This window comes from Capsicum annuum, chromosome 6 (genome assembly GCF_002878395.1).
Source record: "Capsicum annuum cultivar UCD-10X-F1 chromosome 6, UCD10Xv1.1, whole genome shotgun sequence".
Lineage (NCBI taxonomy): Eukaryota > Viridiplantae > Streptophyta > Magnoliopsida > Solanales > Solanaceae > Capsicum > Capsicum annuum.
In genome coordinates, this window is record NC_061116.1 from 200609062 (window position 1) to 200628437 (window position 19376).

A 19376-nucleotide genomic window follows, 5' to 3' on the forward strand; every position below is an offset into this window, starting at 1 on the left:
ACCAAATTGCGCACATGAATAATAAAATGACAGGAAACCAACCATTGAAACATTCTCTTAAGCAAACATTCACTCATAATATTAATCTCAAACATTGAACACAACAGAATCCACACCCAATATTTTTTATAATTCAGCACACAAGCATGGATGTTACATCCCATGGATAAAAGCAAATTCAGTAAAACTTTGATTGTCCTCACAACAAAGAATTCCACCACTCATTATATGATATGGACACTGTCCATCTCTCACACTTACAAAAAAAGTTTCAAACATAGCCTAAGTACCCATAGGCTTGCCCTGACCATACGACACGTTCTCACGGTTGACTCACTAGAATCAAACAGGTCTTTTCAAGACTTACAACAAGGTTTAGGATTAGGTGGGGTATGTTTCCGGGTGAAGTGACTCATTGAAACTTAACTCTCCTTGCGTTAGCATATTTTCACCCTCAATCTTCTACTTATGTCATTTTTTTTAATAGAAGAACTAGTCACCCTCAACTTATGCTGATGCAGGCAGTGACCAATTGTTTCTAATTGGATTCTAGATCACACTCTATTGAGGTCTTTCATTTTTTTTACACTATCCACCCTCAACTTAGATGCTTCATCTAAGTTAAAATATTCAATGTTAGAATTTGGCTAAGTTCAGAGCTGAATGTTAAAACCCTATGGAGAGTTACTGATAGGGGCAGGAGGTTAAACCAATTCTTAGAGGTACAATATGGGTTCAAATAGGAACAATCTTTCAGGACGGGTTGCTTCTTTAGGTTAGAAGGTTTAGAACTTCAAGGAGGCCTGTTATCCTATCCTTATGACTCTACTAGAAAACTGTATCCATGGCTCAGGAAAGTTCTAGGTCTTTTCCTATGAAAGAACTGCAAGTAAATCCTCACACCCACAGGCATCAAAGTTAAACATCCTTTACAATTCTCAGAATGTTCATTACATGATTCATGCATTTTTATACAGACCAATCCTGAATACAGCTTTACTGACGATTATTTGCACATGCTTAATTGAAAAAGTAAATAATTACAGACACATGTTCAACGTCTTATGCCAAAATCCTTCATTCTCCATATTTACAACTAAGTGCTGAAATAGAAACAATTCATAGATTGTCATTAAACACATGTATTTACATTACGCTTTGCAGAATTTAAATGCAAAACTAAAAACAACCTAGACATGTCGCTTCTACTAGATAGCATATGATTGGATTCAGAATATCGGTAACAACATCCAACCATGGTGTAAATAAATATGTATTATCCTCAAAGCACTAAATTATCGTACATGAGAACTAGGATATATACGTGGCCTCTAACTCTTCTGAGGTATCTGTCAAGTTTAGGAGTCTCCATTGTCCTCAACCTGCAAAATGTTGGCCCTTATGGTGGTAGGAGCACTCACAACTTCACCCTCGATATTTTGAGGGATGGTTTCCTGAATTGAACCTGCACTTTGCCCCCTTTTTGGGGAAGCACTCATAGAGACTCCTGCCACTTTATTTTCTTATTCTCTTTGCTTCCTTTTAGCTTCCTTCTTTGATTTCTTCACAGCTATCTTCAGGTTGTGCTGGTCTAACTCCTCAGGTGACATTGCTTCTCTCTTTCTCCTTTTTTCTTCTTTCTTTGCTGCTTATTCATCCATTTGCTGCTTGCCTTTATCCTTCACTGGTCTACCCATCAGATCCAGAATACCTTCATCATTATCACTTACCACCAAAGTCAGATCAAATGCAGGAGGTTGTGATTGTTTCTTCTTTAACTCAGCTATGTCAGCCTTTGCCTGCTCAAATTCAGCCATGAGCTTGGCAAGATCAGGAAGAGATAGTGAATCTAGCCTTTGTTGATGTGAGCTTCCATGTTATCCATCCTCACTTGAATAGTTTAAAATGGCCTGACTGCTTCGGCAACTATTTCATCCACAAAAGGTTTGAAATCTCCAGCCCACTTTTCTAACTGCTTTTGGAATCGCTTTTGATTCTTCACAACTTTGACAAAATTCACCGGGTTGAATCTGTATTCCATAAAATCTGCTCCACTAGCAAACTGCGTAGAATCTGACCCTACAGACGTACCCTAAGGCACATAATCAGGAGGCAGATATATGGCAATAGGTAAAGGCATACCTTTGGGCATTTCTATGGCTTCAAGAACTGGTACAGACTGAGAATGATGTGCTGGAGGCTTGTTCACTCGAATGTCAAACTTTGACTTATCTTTGGACTTCTCAATGTATTATTTATGAGTGGCTGAAACTTCATTATCAACGCCTCGAATCAGCGGCACACCAGCTTATTTGCATAATGCAGTAATCAAACATGGGAAAGGTATGGAAGTAGTCTGCTTATGTGCCCTCACAAATATCTTGTCTGCAATTTGTTGGCCAAAATCAATGTCCAAACCAGAAATCAAATTGGCTACCATCATGGCTATGTGATTATCCAGGTTTCCATCTCCTTTAGTTGGCATTAACCTCAATTGAACAATAGCCCACTAGAACTTAGCCTTGAAACTAAGTGTGAATTTTACAATGCGTTCTTTGGGGTTAGTTGCCTAGGACGGATTTCCATCATCAGTGATCAATGATGCTGCCCAACGTCTCTGGCCAAAAGCATTTCTCATTCTATATTCGAAATCAGGGACAGCAGGTAGAGCTTCGTATGCTGTCCCAAACAATATTTAGTTGATAGTTCAGGCTGAGATATCAATAACAACTCCTCGGACTGGAACAGACTCCCTGTTTGGTCTATTCAAAATTTGAGTCCCCTTCGGATATTCAACTTTTACCAGAAAAATATAATTTGCAAAGAATTCCCTTACCCAATTTGGTTAGTACTCCCCTGGTGGCGTGCTCATCCATGACAATCCATAATCATTGAATCGGCGTTCCAGTTCTGTATATTTATGAAGCTCTGTGGCTATAATCTGATGTTCTTTAGAGAATGATTTCTGGATCCCTCGAGCAGTGGGATGTAACCCATCATAGAACTCTTTTTGTGCTCCCTCAATTTTCCACCTAATAGCATCTCGTACTAGGGGATCCTTCCGTACGATCACGTTTTAGCTTCAAGTTCAGGGACTTCTCCTAAGTTCTCCACATTAGCCGCTTCAGTTTCACCTTCTATAGGTAATGGTTGAGTTGAAGCAACTGTCGCTTAATCTGGACTTGAATCGGTGAACTAGTGCTATTATCACTCTCTTCCTCAGACTGGGGGATTATGATGGCTTCTCTTTTCGTTTGCCTGGTGTTATAGGCCGGTGCGGATGTGTTTCTACCTCACTGAGATTTTCCTCCCTTGGTTTGTGTATTTTTAGGAGCCATGTCACCTAAAAATGGATTAAGAAATCAGTGCAAGGTAAAACACAGGCAAAATAGTTCATAGTGAGGCCTGACGGGAGATTTGACGGTCCAGCAATGGTGGGATGGTCCGTCAGATCCACCATCAGCTTTATCCAGTATGTTTCATTTTTTTGACTTTTGGGATGGTCAACTTAGTGGTCCGTCAAAAACTTGACGATCCACCACTCTGACCGTCAAATATAATCCAGAAACTTATTGTCTTTGACCATTGGGATGGTCAACTTGGTGGTCTACGGTCAACTTAGTGGTCTATCACAAAGTTAACGATCTTGAATGTTGACCGTCAGAACTTCGTTCTCAGGCACTTTAATGGGTTCAACTGATTTTCAGCGCAGCTTAAGATCAAATCAATTTTTATCTTGAGCAATAGCATTAAAACCACATTTTAAGCAAGACTTCATCCACTAAATCAAACTTAAGCATAAATTATTCAAACTCAACACCATTAGACTAAATCATGAAACAATTCATGCCCTTACTCTTCAAATAAACAAGAGGAAAGAAGTACATTCTCATACCTTGATGTTGCAGTATTCTACTTGCTTGAGACTTTAGAGACTGAACTACTTGCAACTTCTATCACTTCTGTTACTCTTTAGTTTATGATGTGGATAGGGAAAGAATGACCTAGCTTAAATAGAAAAGTGATGGAGGAGTGGAGGAGTCTCAAATAGGATAACTCAGTTCAGGTTCTTTGAATCTTGGAGAAGTGGAAAAATCAAAGGTCATGGAATGGTTACAATGAGTGTACCGACTCAATTTTATTCTTAAAATCTCATTCTGGGTCAAATACAGAGTACTTATAAAGAGTACCGATTTAACCCAACCCGATTCAGAATTAGGTTAAAGTGATGGTCAAATTGATGGTCCGCTATTAGTGTGACGGACCACCACTGGGAACGTTACCTCTCAGTTGAGTTGATGAGTTTCTATTTTGGTGTTATGGTTAATGGGATGATCAACCATAGTCGTGATGGTCCAACGAATTGGCTGTCACTACTTACCAGAATACAGGTCAGTAGTCTCACTTCGGACGGCTGCTTTGACGGTCCACCATATACTTGACTGTCCGCCACTCATGCCGTCATGCCCTATCCATTGAATGTATTTTCCTGCCTGTTTTGATGGTTGAGTGTGGTGGCCCATCAGTAGTTTGGCGGTCTGTCAAGTGTACCGTCGCAACTTTCCAGTAGCTCAAATGTGCCCAATTTTCCTCTTTACAGCACTTCTGGTCCTGCACACTTCATAAACACATCAAAATTTCAGAAAAATATAAAATAGACTCTACTTATGGTTACAACAACATGTTGTGGGCTGCCTCCCACTAGCGCCTGATTTAACATCGCGGCACGACTTAAGTATCTCAAATACTCAAACTTCATCGAGGTAAAAGACATCAACACTTTTTATTAGGTCTTTTAGACCAATATAAAGTTTGATTCTTTGCCCGTTCACTTTGAAGACACTACCTTCTTCGTTTTTAAGCTCGACTACTCCAGATGAGTAGACTTGGCTAATTTTAAATGGGCCTGACCATTTAGACTTCAACTTAACCAGAAATAGCTTCAGTCTGGAGTTGAAAAGAAGGACCAAATCACCTTTCATAAATTCTCTCTGTGTAATCCTTTGGTCATGGTATTTCTTCATCCTTCCTTTGTACAAGTCAGCTCTTTTATAAGATCAGAGACGGAATTCATCCATCTCGTTAATCTACTCCAATCTTAGATCAGCAGCTTCCTTTCAATACAAATTTAGCCTTTTTAAAGCCCACAAGGCCTTATGTTCCAGCTCAATTGGCAAATGATACGCCTTCCCATAAACTAGCTGATATGGTGACATGCCAATTGGTGTCTTAAAAGTAGTTTGATACACCCACAAGGCGTCATCAAGATTTTAAGACCAATCTTGTCTACTGGCATTCACAGTTTTGGAGAGAATGGCCTTGATCTCACGATTCGACACCTCCACTTACCCGCTAGTTTGTGGGTGATAGGAGTTGCTACATGGTGTTATTTTACGCCATACTTCGCCAGCACAGCGTTGAAGACTTTATTGTAGAAATGGGATCCCCCATCACTTATGATTGTTCTTGGTACTCTAAAGCGGGAGAATATGTTCTTTTTCAGAAATGCCACAACTTTTTTTCCTTCATTGTCAACCAACGCCATAGTTTCTACCCATTTTGATACATAGTCTACAGCTACTAGGATGTATTTTAACCCATGCAAGCTTACAAATGGGCCAATAAAGTCAATGCCCCATACATTAAATAACTCTACTTCCATCATCTTGGACATTGGCATCTCATGACGTTTGGAGATTGATCCTTGTCTGTGACATTGATCACATCTACGAACGAGCTCATATGCATCTCTGAATAGTATGGACCAATAGTAGCCACTCTACAGTACTTTCTGAGCAGTGCGGTCGCCTGCATGATGACCACCAACAGGTGAAGCATGGCATGCTTCCAAAATATTCAGCATCTCCACATCTGGTACACAGTGCCTAATAACACCATCTGCACATCGCTGAAAAGGATAGGGCTCATCCTAGAAATACTGGGTAACATCATGAAGGAACTTTTTCCTTTGGTGAAAGGAAAGATTATCTGGCATCACCTCACTTACCACATAGTTTGCAAAATCAGCATACCACGGAATTTGCTCAAACTTAGCAGCTAGTATCTTCTCATCCGGAAAGGAATCATCAATATCTAACTTGTCCTTGATTGCTTGTTCGCATTCAAGTCTAGATAAGTAATCAGCCACCTGATTTTTGCACCCCTTGCGATCCTTTACCTCAAATTCAAATTCTTGAAGCAACAATACCCACCGGATCAATCTTGGCTTCGCATCTTTCTTAGCCATTAAGTAACTCAGAGCTGCATGATCCGTATGGACCACCACCTTCATCCCTAGTGATACGCCCTGAATTTCTCAATAGCGTAAACCACAGCCAGAAGTTCTTTTTCAGTGACAGTGTAGTTCTTTTGAGCCTCATTCAGGGATTTGCTGGCATAGTAGATTGGATGAAACAACTTATCCTTTTTCTGTCCCAACACATCTCTAAGCGCCACACCGCTAGCATCGCATATTAGTTCAAAAAGCTTTGTCCAGTTGGGAGAAATAATAACTGGAGCCTCCACTAACTTCAACTTAATGCATTCAAACGCCTGCTTGCAGTTATCATCAAAAGAGAACTTGGCCTCTTTTTCTAGAATTTTGCACAATAGGTTTGCAACCTTCGAGAAATTCTTTATAAATCTGCAATAGAATCTTGTATGTCCAAGAAAGCTACGCACCTCTTTTACATAGATGGGGGAAGGTAGTTTCTCAATAACCTCAACTTTGGCCTTATCCATCTCAATACCTTTTGTAGAAGTTTTATGATTGAGAATAATGCCCTCTTTCACCATGAAGTGGCATTTTTCCCAGTTAAGGACCAGGTTAAACTCTTCACGCCGCTGTAATGCTTGACTTAGATTCAGCAAGCATAAGTCAAAGGAGTCTCCAACCACTAAAAAATCATCCATAAACACCTCCAAGGTGTCTTCAACCATATCAGAGAAAATCGACATCATGCACCTCTGGAATGTAGTCGGTGCATTACATAATCCTAAGGGCATCCTTTTAAAAGCAAATGTGCCATATGGGCACGTGAACGTCATTTTCTCCTAATCCTCAAGAGCAATGGAGATCTGATTATACCCGGAATACCCATCCAAGAAATAGTACCAGTCTCTGCCTGCCAATCGATCAAGAATCTGATCCATGAATGGCATTGGAAAGTGATCTTTCAGTGTCTATTAATTTAGCTTTTGGTAGTCCATACACACCCTCTAACCTGTGATAGGCCTGAGTAGAATTAGCTCATTCTTCTCGTTGGCCACTACCGTCATGCCTCCTTTTTTGGGCACACACTGTACAGGACTCACCCATTTACTGTCTGAGATTGGTTACACCACCCCTGCATCTAGCCACTTGATGATTTCTTTCTTCACCACCTCTTTTATAGGTGGATTTAGGAGATGCTGATGCTCAATAGTGGGTACACAATCTTCCTCTAACTGAATCTTATGCATACATGTGCCAGGAGGGATGCTAATGATATCTGTAATAGTCCAACCAATAGCTCTCTTATATCTCTTAAGAATAGAGATGAGAGCTTCCACTTTTTGTTCACTGAGATCAGCAGCAATAATAACTGGCAGCGTATTTCCACTACCCAAGAACACATACCTCAGATGACTAGGTAGCTCCTTTAAGTCTAACATTGGATGCTCTTCAATAGATGGCTTCGCCGGTGGTGAAGGCCGATTCTTAAGGTCAAGATCCAGCTTCTTGGGGGCATAAGAATACAGCCCCATTCCTGTCAAACCATAGACAGTTTCTCCATACTCATCAATATTCTCACGATCAAAGTTCATGAGCACAATAGCTAATGGCTCAACAGTAAGCTGCTCATCCAAAGATAATTCCAACTCTTCCTCATAATAAATATCAACTATAGAGAACACATTCATTTCTTTGGGCTGCTTCATTGATTTGCATACATCAAAATGCACCACTTTATCGTTCATCCAGAATAAAAGCTTATTTGCTCGCAGATCAATAAGCACACTTCCGATTGTGAGGAAAGGTTGACCCAAGATTATGGGCACCTCGAAGTCTACCTCGCAATCCAAAATAACAAAATCTGCAGAAAAAATAAAGGTAGCCACCTTCACTAATACATCATACCGAACCCCAACAGGTCATTTTACCGACCTATCTGCCATTACAAGCCGCATATTGGTTGGTGTAGGATCTCCCAATCCCAACTATTTATAAATGGCTAGTGGCATAAAATTAATGCTATCCCCGATATCACATAAGGCCTTGGCAAAATCCAAAGACCCTACCGTACAAGGAATAATGAAGGCTCCCGGAACTGCCTTCTTCTGAACTAATGACCTTGTAACAATCGCGCTACAATGATGGAGATTATCAACTAGTTCATAACTTTCTACTCTCTTCTTTGTCAAAAGGTTCTTCATGAATTTGGCATACCCTGGCATTTGCTCCAATGCCTCAACCAAAGGCACATTTAAAATCAGCTGCTTCAACATAGACATGAATCTACTGAACATCGTGTCGTCAGTCTCTTTTTTAGTCTTTGAGGGAAGGGAGGTGGTGGTTTTGGCAAAGTTTTAACCACAACTTCCTTTTCCTTGTCCTTCTTTTTTTCAAATATAACAGTCTGCTGGCAATCAGGTATAGTATCTAGAATAACCCTATTTGATCCTGCAGATTCCATAGAATTATCAATATCAGCTTCATCCTCATCTTCTGATATCACATCAACTACCGGTTTACCCATAGATTAGCTCTCCAATACCTTACCACTTCTAGTGGTAATTGCCATGCACAATCCATTCTTCTTAGGATTTTGGATTGTGTCACTAGGTAACGAACTGGCCTTCCTTTGATTAAGTGTCACTGACAATTGGCCCATTTGCTGCTCCAATTATTTGATCGACATAGAATGTGAGTCAACCAATTGGTTCATCGAAGATAAATTATTTTTTACCTCAAGTACTCCAGCGTTGGTTGCTTCTACTCCCTTCAATAGCTTGGCCATCATGTCCTCCATGGATATCTTCCCAGAACTAGATGTAGCTGCATCACGACTTCCAGGAGGAATATACAACCCACTCCTATCATTTTTGCTTTTCCAATTTGCTTGGTCACGATTCTTGTATTCGGTTCGATCATAATAGTTCCGACCTTGGTTTCCTTGGCCACTGCCTCAGAAACCCCCCTGATTGTTTAAGTAATTCACTTTCTCTTTGGAATCAGAGTCAGCTCTTCCCTGTGATGCAACAGATTTAACCTTCTTTGTCTTCCCTAATAATAAATTCTTAATGAGAAGGTCCAACTACGTTTTTATGTGAGCCATATCTTGGTCACGTTCCTCTTCTCTTCGCCTCTGTTCTGCAGTTATACCAATAGATATAGTAGAGCTTGTTACCTCAGAATCCCCAGTATGCCAATCTCTACTCTACTTTGTCATATGATCTTGTATCTCAGATGAATCAAGACAGGTGAGATCCATGAATGACCCACCCGCAGCATTATCTACCACTGGCTTGGTCACTGAATTCAAGGCTCTATATAATATCTCCATCAAATGGACATTTTGTTATCTAATGATTTGGGCACTGCATAAGCTTCTTCTTGAACCTCTCATAAGTATCGAGAGCCTCAGTTGGAAGCTGTCTAAAATTGCTTATCTCATCTCTCAATTGTGCTTTCTTGGACGGCGAAAAGAATCTTTCTAGAAAAGCGTCTTTCAGTTGCCTCCAATTAGTGATAGAGTTGGGAGTTATCCCATTCAGCCATAGGTTTCCTCTCCAGATAGAGACAATGGAAATAGGCACAGACGAATTGCATTCTGACCAACCCCTGAATTGTCAAATGACTTGCATGTTGAGATAAAATTAATCAGATGCATATTCGGAACGTCGGCTGCAAGTCCACCAAATAACCCTTTGATTTGCAGCAGCTGGATCATACTACTAGTAATGTTGAACTTAGCTCCGGGTGATAAAGACAGAGGAATAATTACCCCTATGGCACCAGTCCCATCCAGTTCATCATCGTCATCATCAAAAGTAAACTGCACAGCTCTGTGTTCGGGTCTCATTCTAGCATGGTGATCTCTGTTGACAGGTGCAGCCAAATCATTTGCATGCCTTGGATTTAATAGCTCATCATCACCCAGATATTCATCATCAGGATTTGGTGCCCGACCTGGGTAATCAGTGTTCTACTGATTTACTTGCGCAGCTGGTAATGCAGCTAACCTAGCCTGCTCCCGTTGAGCAGTTATTATTTCAGGGTCTCATTGCGCATCCATTCTGCCAATAAGATATGGTTCAGGATTTATAGGTAATAATGGTTGACCCGATCTCCGTGTATTTGGCATGCACAAGAGTCAACCTGTTCAAAACAAAAACAACAAACAAAAAGTAAAGTTTGAAAATCTTTGACCAAAGGGTCTATTAACTATCACAAACTTAGTTGACAACAGTATTCCCTGACAACGGTGCCAAAATTTGATACGCCCAAATTACAACTCTTAGTAGAAAGTGTAAGCGGTTGCTGTCAAATATAGAACCAACTTGGTTGGGTGTCGAATCCCACAGGGAATACTGTGCTCACTAAGTGTCATAATTGTTATTAGACTGTTGATCAGAGTTTCTTAACCAAATGTTTTTTTTTTAATTTGTAAAATGATAAATTGTAACAAGATTAGATCAACTAATGATTTTCTCCGTATTTCTTAACTTTATGAGATTAATCAAACCAGGGTTATGATCACCAAAATGCCAGTATCATTTGGGTTGTGAATTATTTATGAGTTCCACTTAACAAATTCAATTGCAAGAAAGGTTGAATCCTATTCTATATCCATTAGTTTCTCAACCTAAATGGATAGGTTATCCTATAATTTTCTCAAACTCATAGGATGCCTTATTCTTTCAACCTAATTCTCATGTAGGCTAATCCTATTAGGGCATTAGCTATTACTCTAAAGGTTAAGGCCCTTAGAATTCATGTAAACACCTTCGTTTCCCCACAAACACTTTCCTCTCAGACAAGTGGTGTTCTAGGGATTACTCCTTAAGTTTACAATCAAGAAAAGTCATGAAATTGAAGAAAGGTTTATGCAATGTTATTCAATTATGGAGCTCAAATTGATTCTCAACCCATAGATGCATTTCACATTAAGGATCCCATAACCCCAGTTATGTGATTTAGCCACAACACTCCATAGAAGATAAAGAATTCATTCTTGTATTATTCGTAAATAAATGGAAAGTTTACTTACAAGGAACCGAAAGAATCAGTTCTTGAATCTTCAATGATCAGTTGTTTGATACTAAAATTCCCCAAAGTACTTGGATACCAAGAGGTTCAATAGATGAAAAGAAAAATTGTAAAAGGTAAAAGATGCGTTCTTAACCCTAAAAGTTGGTATTTATATGTCCCAGCTAAAAAAAGAATTTAAAATTTAAAAATGGAAAAATCGCATCCCATTTGACGATCCATATGACGAACCGTCAAAGATCTGACGGTCCACCATCTTTCCCGTTACTCGATTCATCCGAATGGCAGTTTCTAGTTAATATCTAACGATCCACCTGATGGTCCATCGATGGATTGACGGTCCGTCTTCTTTACCGTCACAGAGTTCTTTTGGAAGGCAGCTTCTGGATAAGAACTGACGGTCAATCTGTTGGTCTGTCCCAAGATTGATGGTCCACCACTTTGACCGTCACGGAGTTCCTCTAGAGAACAGGTTTTGGATAAGCGTTGACGGTCAATCTGGTGGTCCGTCCCATGTCTGACGGTCTACCACCTTGTTATCACCAAGTCCCTCTGAGAAGTAGTTTCTGGATAAGTGTTGACGGTCCATCTGGTGGTCCGTCATATGTCTGATGGTCCGCCCTCGACTCCTTTGGAGGCCTTGTTCTGGTTTGACTTGACGGTATATATGTCGGTCCGTCGTAAACGTGACGGTCCGTCATTTTGACCGTCAATTCCCCTTTTCTGCTACTTTTTCCAGTTTTGTTCTGTGGTTATCTCCTTTCACTGAAACACTAAAAACCTTCATTAAATATCACTTTGGTTGCTTGAAAACATACAATTATCCAAAGAAAATGATGCTAAATGTTTCGTAAAACACCTGATCATTAAGCACGCCCAGAACCCGGTCCCACTCCCTAAATCGTGGGTAATAGCACATCAATTTAGCCCAAAAATGCCCCGTTCACACTGTTTTGCCCATTTGTCCACCCAAATGGCCGCGAGAAAATTAAACGGACCATACTGGGATGATCTCCAACCTCTCTGGCATGCCTCGATCAATTTTTGGCCTACAGCAAGCTCAAACCCAGGGCCCACCCCCAAAACCGTGGACTATAGCATACCAATTTAGCCTGAAAATGCCCTGTTCGTTTCGCCCATTTGTCCACTCAAATGGCCATGAAAAATTAACCAAACCATACTGGAATGATCCCCAACCTCCCTAGAATGCCCTGGTTGATTTTTCATCCAAAGAACGCCTAGAGCCTGAGTTCATCCCCGAAACCGTGGGCTATAACACACAAATTTAACCTAAAAATGCCCCGTACATGCAGTTTCACCCGATTGTCCACCCAAATGCCCACAAAAAAATAAACGAACCATACTGGGATGATCCCCAACCTCCCTGGCATGCCTCAATCAATTTTTTTCCCACAGCACGCCCAGACCCCGGGCCCACCCTTGAAACTGCGTGCTATAGCATACCGATTTATCCCAAAAATGCCCCGTTCACTCCGTTTTGCCCTTTTGTCCACCCAAATGGCAATGAAAAAATTAAATGGACCATACTGGGATGATCCCCAACCTCCCTGGCACGCTCTGGTTGATTTTAGGCCCAAAGCACGCCTTGACCCTAGGCTCACCCCCAAAACCGTGGGCTATAGCACATTGATTTGACCTGAAAATGCCCCTTTCGTGCCGTTTCGTCCGTTTGTCCACCCAAATAGCCATATAAAACAAAATAGACCACACTGGGATGATCCCCAACCTCCCTGGCACATCCTGGTCAATTTTTATCACATTTTGCCCGAACTCTTGGCCCACCCCCAAAATTGTGGGTAATAGTACACCGATTTGGCCCAAAAATACCCGTTCGTGACATTTCGCTCGTTTATCCGCACAAATAGTCACAAAAAATTAATCAGACCACACAACCTCCCTAGCATACCTCAATTGACTTTCGGCCAAGAGCACGCCTAGACCCTGGGCCCACCCCGAAAACCGTGTGTTATAGCACACCGATTTGGCCAGAAGATGCCCTGATTACCCCGTTCCGTCTGTTTTCTAACAAAATAGCCATGAAAAATTAAACGGACCACACTGGGATGATCCCCAGCCTCCCTAGCATGTCCTGATCAATTTTTAGCCCACAATACGCTGGACCCTAGGCCCACCACTAAAACTATGGGCTATAGCATATCGATTTGGGTTGAAATGCCCCATTTACATCGTTTCGCCCATTTGTCCAACTACATGGACATGAAAAATTAAACGGACCACACTGCGATAATCCATAACCTCCCTAACATGCCTCAGTCAATTTTTGAACTACAGTACGCTCGGACCCCGAGCCCACCCCTAAAACCGTGGGCTATGTTACATCAATTTGGTTCGAAAACACCGTGTTTGCATCTTTTCGCCCTTTTATCCACCCAAATGGGCACTAAAAATTAAATGGACCATACTGGGATGGTCCCCAACCTCCCTGGCACTCCCCAGTCAATTTTTCGCCCACAGCACACCTGGACCCTGGGCCCACCCCCGAAACCACGGGCAATAGCACACTGATTTAGCCTAAAAACTCCCCGTTTGAGTCATTTCTCCCATTTGCCTCCCAGATGGCCACGATAAATTAAAAGGACTACTTTGGGATGATCCCTAACCTCCCTGGCATACCCCAATCGATTTTTGGCCCTCATCACGCTCGAAACCTGGGCCCACCCTCAATATCGTGGGCAATAGCACACCGATTTGGCCCAAAAATGCCACGTTCGTGCCATTTTACCCATTTATCCACCCAAATGGCCACGAAAAAAATTAAAATAACTATACTGGGATGATCCCCAACCTCCTTGGCATGCCCCGATCAATTTTTGTCCCACAATACGCTTGGACCCTGGGTTCACCCTAAAATTGTAGGCTATAGCACACCCATTTGGCCCAAATACTCCCCGTTCGTGCCGTTTTGCCTGTTTGTCAACCCAAATGGCCACCAAAAATTAAATGGACCATACTAGGAAGATCCCCAACCTCTCCGGCACATCTCGGTCGATTTTTGACCTATATCACTCTCGGACCCCAGGCACACTCTCAAAACCGTGGGCTATTGCACATTGATTTGGCCCAAAAATGCCCCAATAGCAGCATTCCACTCATCTGTCCACCCAATTGGCCACAAAAAATTAAACGGACCACACTGGGATGATGCTCAACCTCCCTGGTATGCCTCGGTTGATTTTTGGCCCACAGAACACTCGAACCACAAGCCCACCCCAAAACCGTAGGCTATAGCACACCTTTTTGGCCTGAAAATACCCCGTTCATGCTATTTCGCCCATTTGTCCACCCAAATGGCCACAAAAAATTAAACGGACCACATTGGGATGATCCCCAACTTCCCTGGCATGCCTCGGTCTATTTTAGGCTTACAAAACACTCGAACTCCGAGCCCACCTTTGAATCCGTGGGCTATACCACACCAATTTGGCCCAAAAATGCCCTGTTCGCACTGTTTCGCTCGTTTGTCCACACAAATGGCCACGAAAAATTAAATAGACCACACTGGGATGATCCTTAACCTCCATGGCAAGCCCCGGTCAATTTTTGTCCCACAACACGCCAAATTCCTGGGCCTACCCTCAGAAACATGGGCTATAGCACACCAATTTGGCCAAAAAATACCCCGTTCGCATCGTTACGCCCGTTTGTCTATCCAAATGGCCACGAAAAATTAAACGGACCACACTGGGACAATCTTCAACCTCCCTGTCATGCCCCATTTTATTTTCGGCCCATAGCACGCCCAGACCCCGGGCCCACCCCAAAAATCGTGGGCTATAGGACATCAATTTGGCCCAAAAATGCCCCTTCACTCCATTTCACCCGTTTGTCCACCTAAATGGCCGCAAAAAATTAAACGGGCCATACTGGGACCATCCCCAACCACCTTGGAATGCCTCAGTTGATATTAGCCCACAAAACGCCTATACCTCGGGCTCACTACCGAAACCATGGGCTATAGCACACCGTTGTGGCCCAAAGACTCCTCGTTTGTGCTGTTTTGCTTGTTTGTCCATCCAAATGGCCACAAAAAATTAAATGGACCACACTGGCATGATCCTTAACCCCCCTGGCATACCTCGATCTATTTTTGGCCCACATCACGCCTGGACCCCGGGCCCACTCTCAAAACCGTAGGCTATAGCACAATAATTTACCAAAAAATGCCCTGTTCACGCCACTTCACCCATTTGTCCACAAAAATGGCCGAAAAAAATTAAAAGGACTATACTAGGATGATCCCCAACCTCCCTAACATGATCCAATCGATTTTCGGCCCACAACATGCCCAGACCCCAGGCCCACCCCCAAAATCGTGGGCAATAGCACACCAATTTAGCCCAAAAATACCCCGTTCGTGCTGTATCTCCCGTTTATACACCCAAAAATCCACAAAAAATTAAATGGATCACACTACGATCCCGAACCTCCTTGGCATGCCAAAAATGCCTCGTTCGCGTTGTTTCGCCTTTTTGTCCACCCAAATGGCCACAAAAAATTAGATGAACCACATTGGTACGATCCCAAACCTCCCTGGCATGCCCCGATCAATTTTTGGCCCACAACAAGCCCAAACCCTGGGCTCACCCTTGAAACCGTGGGCTATAGCATAGCAATTTGGCCCGAAAATACCCTGTACTCGTCGTTTTGTTCGTTTGTTCTCCCAAATTGCCACAAAAAATTAATCGAACCACACTGGAATGATCCCCAACCTCCCTGGCATTCCTCGATCAATTTTTGACCTACATAATGCTCGTACCCCAGGCCCACCCCCAAAACGCGGACTATAGCACATCAATTTGGCCAAAAAATGCCAGTTTGCATCGTTTTGCCCGTTCATCCACCCAAATGGCCACAAAAAACTAAATGGACTATATTGGGATGATCCCTAATTTTCCTGGCATGACCTAGTTGATTTTTGGCCCACAGCACGCTCGGACCCCAATCCCACCCCCGAAACCACAGGCTATAGCACCTCGATTTGGCCCGAAAATGCCCCGTTTGCGATGTTTCGCCTGTTTGTCCACCCAAATGGCCATGAAAAATGAAACTAACAACACTGGGATGATCCCCAACCTCTCTGGCATGCCCCGATCAATTTTTGGCCAACAATACACGTGGACCTCGGGCCCACCCCTAAAATCGTGGGCTACAGCGCACCGATTTGGCCTGAAAATGCCCCGTTCGCACTGTTTCACCCGTTTGTCCACCCAAATGGCTACTAAAAATTAAACAGACCACATTGAGATGATCCCCAACCTCCCCGACATGCTTCGATTAATTTTTAGCCCACAACACGCCTGGACTCTGAGCCCACTCCTGAATCCGTGGGCAATAGCACACCGATTTGACCCAAAAATTCCCTGTTCATGTCGTTTCGCCTGTTTATCCACCCAAATGGCCATGAAAAATTAAACAGGGCACATTGGGATGATCCTTAACCTCCCTGGCAGGCCCTAGTTGATTTTTAGCCCAGACCCCAGTCCCACCCCCAAAACCGTGGGCTATAATACACCGATTTGGCTCAAAAATGCCCCATTCACGTCGTTTCACCTATTTGTCCACCCAAATGGCCACGAAAAATTAAACGAACCATACTAGGATGATCCCCAATCTACCTGCCATGCCTCGGTTGATTTTTGCCCACAGCACGCCCAAAACTCAGGACCACCCCCGAAACTGCGAGCTATAGCACACCGATTTGGCTCTAAAATGCCCCATTCGCGCCTTGATGCCCGTTAATCCACCCAAATGGCCACAAAAAATTAAATCAACAAGACTGGGATGATCCCCAACCTCCTTGGAATTCCCCGATCAATTTTTGGCCCAAAGCATGCCCGGACCTCGAGCTCAACCACAAAATTGTGGGCCATAACACACTAATTTTGCTTGAAAATGCCTCGTTCATGCCGTTTTGTCTGTTTGTCCACCCAAATGGCCACAAAAAATTAAATGGACCACACTGGGACGATCCCCAACCTCCCTGACACGTCTTGGTCGATTTTTGGTCCACAGCATGCCCGAACCCCCTGCCTTAACTTTCGATGATATCCTTCAAAGTCACTACGTGAAGAATCAAGCTTTGGTCATATGGAGGGCACGGGATCATGCTTAGAGGGGTCTTTATGCGCATGCCATTTTACGAACCCGAGTGTGGAAGATTGCTTGGACCCTTGAAGACTTGAGGACTCTTGGGTTTGACCACACTTCGTTGGTTCACGATTTTGGCTCCCTTCATTAAAGGAATTTTGGTCACTTAGACTTAAGGACATTTTGGACAACTCGTAGTGTTTTCCAACACACCAAGGCCACCCCTTGGTCATTAAGGGTGTCTTGGTCATTTTTCCATGTAATAAGTTAGGCTTTATATAGTCTCTTTTAGGTCTTTTCATACTAGTTTTATTAATGATGAAATGTTGAAACATTGAAAGTCCTTTCTTTGATAGTAGAACACCTTAGTGTAGTCTTAGTTAGGGCTTGGAAAATCCATTGTAGTTTAGAGCTTGGAAAATCCAATATTGACATTAGCTTAGAAACGGTGGCTCTTGAGGTAAGTTGATTCCCTTAGTCGTCACTGTAAGAAGATTGGTGTTTGATTATTGCGACTTTGAGGGTCTCGTCATTTAATACATGTATGGGTTCTCATTAATTTGTCATATCTTATGTCATCTTGCCTATCCCTTATCATATTTCACTTCGCCGTATCACCCACCCCTGAAACCGTGGGCAATAGCACACCGATTTGGCCCGAAAATATCCTGTTCGCGCCGTTTCACTTATCAGCCCAAATGGTCATGAAAAATTAAACGAACAACACTGGGATGATCTCAAACCTCCCTGTCATGCCCCGATCAATTTTTGGCCCACAGCACCCTCGGACCCCGGGCCCACCCCCAAAATCGTGGCCTATAGCACACCGATTTAGCTTTAAAATGCCCTGTTCGCGCCGTTTTGCCCATTTGTCCACCCAAATGCCATGAAAAATTAAACGTACTACACTGGGATTATTCCCAACCTCCCTGGCATACCCTGGTTAATTTTCAGCCCACAACACGCCCGAACCCCGAGCCCACCCCCAAAATCGTGGCTATAGCTCACCAATTTAGCCCGAAAATGCCCCGTTCATGCTGTTTCGCTCGTTTGTCCATCCAAATGGCCATAAAAAATTAAACGAACCACAATGGGATGATCCCAAACCTCCCTGGCACGCTCTGATCAATTTTTGGCCGACAGCATGCCCGAACCGCGAGCCCACCCCCAAAATCATGGGCTATAGCACACCGATTTGGATTGAAAATGCCCCGTTTGTCCACCCAAATGGCCACGAAAAATTAAACGGACCATAATGGGATGATACCCAACCTCCCTGGCATGCCTTTGTTAATTTTTGGCCCACAAGACGCCCGTACCCTAATCCACCCCTAAAACTATGGGTAATAGCACACCTATTTGGTCCGAATATGCCTCGTTCACGCCGTTTCGCCCGTTTGTCCACCCAAATAGCCGCAAAAATTTAAACGGACCACACTAGGACAATCACCAATCTCCTTGGCATGCCCTGGTGGATTTTCAGCCCACAGCTCTCCCGGACCCCAGGCCCACCCCTAAAATCGTGGGCTATAACACGTCGATTTAGTTTGAAAATACCCAGTTTGCATTGTTTCGCCTGTTTGCCTACCCAAATAGTCCCAAAAAATTAAAAAGACCTCACTGGGACGATCCCCAACCTTCCTTGCACATCCCGATCGATTTTCGACCTACAGCACACCCGAACCCTGAGCCCACCCCCAAAATCATAGTCTATAGCACACCGATTTGGCCTAAAAATGCCCCATTAACGTAGGTTTGCCTGCTTGTCTTCCCAAATGACGACAAAAAATTAAATAGACCATACTGGGATGATCCCCAATCTCCGTGGCACTCCTCGATCGATTTTTGGCCAACAGCACGCTCGAACCCCGGGCCCACCCCCTACATTGTGGGCTATGGCACACCAATTTGGCCCAAAAATTCCCCGTTCTCCTCTTTCACCCGTTTGTCCACCTTAATAACCATAAAAAATTAAACGAACAACTTTGGAATAATC